Here is a 1,914-nt window from a genome sequence, read left to right as displayed (position 1 = left end):
GCATGGAATGCCAGAGAGGGAGGAGTTGACCCATAACTTCGACCTTGGCACCTGCAGCCTCCCCTGCCCTTTCCCCGGTGGGGGTGAGGCTGCTGTGTGGGTGTGGGGGTGACTCACACGGGCCACGTGGGCGGGCGGGCGGGCAATGCAGCTGTGGCTGGTGGGCGTGGCCTGCCTGGCGCCGAGGGCAGGTGGCCCAGCCAGTTCTGCCTCTGATGCCTCATTCCAACCATCCCTCTGCCTGCAATGAGAGCTTTCCACCGCCTCAGCCACCGTCCCACCCAGGGGCCTTGGGCCCCAGACCTGCGGTGATCTCAGAGCAAGGGTTGCCACGACCACCCAGAACCAGGTGAGTCTTCCCTGCACAAGGCAGCTGGTCATCTCCAAGGTCCCTGGGGAGCCCGGAGCGTGGCCCTCAGAGGTCCTCTGGGCCATGTCTGCCCTTGGCCAATAGGCCTTGGGAGGAGGGCTGGAAGGAGCTTGGGCCCCAGCGAGGAAAGCAAGGCCGTGCGCTCTTGGCTGGAGGGACGTGTGAGAACACAGGTCCTTACAGACTCAGGAACATTTCCCTGAGGTTTGGGAATCCTGGGAAGGGACATCTCAATCTCACCACTGCTGAGGGGCAGAGGAGAGGCTCCTGCCTCCCCAGGCTGGCCCGGGGAGGCGGCTTTCTGGGGCAGGAGTGTGATGGGAGTTCAGGATGGGAGGCGGTGGCCCCACCGCGGGAGAGGGATGGGGCCCAGGCATCTCACAGGTGCTGAGTTAGCAGCTGTGGCTCCGCGGCCTGGTCTGTCGCCCAGGAAAGACCATTTCAATCAGTGTCAGGGATTGGGAGAGAGAGGGAGGGCCAGGGCAACAAGACAGTCTAGCAGGTGAGAACGTGGGGTTTATGGGGTGACTCAGGGAGCTAATGATAGCTGCTGCGGCCCTAGTCTGGAGTTCCCTGAGCCTCTCCTGCCCCAGAGGCCCACGGCAGGCCACATTCTCAGGCCCAGGGAAGGCAGAGAGCAACCAGCTCTCGGGGCCACAGAGTCCTTGGGGACCATTCAGCCCACTTCTCAGAAAGGAAAACAGAGGCCCTGGGAGGGGTGAGACGCGCCCTTCATCTGTCTCCTTCATGCTCGGTGCCTCCCAGCCTTTTAGTTCACCAAAGGCCACGTGTGGATGGGGAAAGCCAAAAAGGCTGCCCGTCCTCATCACGCCGTGACTGGGCATGGGAAGGCCGGGAACCCAGGAGTCCCTCTCGGGGGGCTGCTCCACCTGCCTGGCCTCAAGGTTCCTACGCTCCGGGGCCAAAGCTGTCCCTCGCTGATGCCTCGCCAGTCCTGAGCCTGCTCCCTTTGAGTTGGAGGGCGGGGGACTCTCTCCAGCCTGATGACATCCGGTTCCGGAAACTTCCTCCAGGAAGCTTTCCTGTTGGGGTAGTATCACCAGTGGCCCCAGCTCCACCCCACCCAGCTGGGTTCTTCTTACAGAAATCCATCTTCCTGCCCCCACCTATGTGCCTCTGGGTGAGTCCCTTGAGGGTGACTCAAGCTGAGAGTGGCACCCCCTGACTGCACAGTCACCACCTGTCCACACAACCCTTTCCCAGCCCATGTCCTCCCTCTGTGGCCAGCTGGCCTCCTTCCCCATCCCTATGGCCCCTGCAGCAGCCTCCTCCTGGCCCCTGGCTTCTGGTGTCCCCCACCCCGCAACGCAGCACCCAACTCCCAGCTGCCCCCGGGGGTCAGCCATAGCTCTTTATGTTTAATAAAAAAACTTTATTTAGGCCGGGCGCGGTGGCTCAAGCCTGTAATCCCAGCACTTTGGGAGGCCGAGACGGGCGGATCACGAGGTCAGGAGATCGAGACCATCCTGGCTAACACGGTGAAACCCCGTCTCTACTAAAAAATACAAAAAACTAGCCGGGCG

General features: G+C 62.1%; 1 protein-coding gene across 4 annotated transcripts in view; it reads left to right on the top strand.

The window, feature by feature from the left end:
• Positions 1–241: 241 nt before the first annotated feature.
• TRPV3 (transient receptor potential cation channel subfamily V member 3) overlaps positions 242–1,914 on the top strand; it is a 55,403-nt gene continuing 53,730 nt past the window's right edge. For all 4 annotated transcript variants that reach the window (XM_017863620.1, XM_017863619.1, XM_017863618.1 and 1 more), the window contains exon 1: positions 242–349. The gene's annotated coding sequence lies outside the window, so the exon portion shown is untranslated. The remainder of the gene's footprint in view (positions 350–1,914) is intronic.

This window comes from Rhinopithecus bieti, unplaced genomic scaffold, assembly GCF_001698545.2.
Source record: "Rhinopithecus bieti isolate Rb0 unplaced genomic scaffold, ASM169854v2 scaffold_70516, whole genome shotgun sequence".
In the NCBI taxonomy this organism is placed as follows: Eukaryota; Metazoa; Chordata; class Mammalia; order Primates; family Cercopithecidae; genus Rhinopithecus; species Rhinopithecus bieti.
This window is presented reverse-complemented; position numbering and strand designations above follow the sequence as displayed.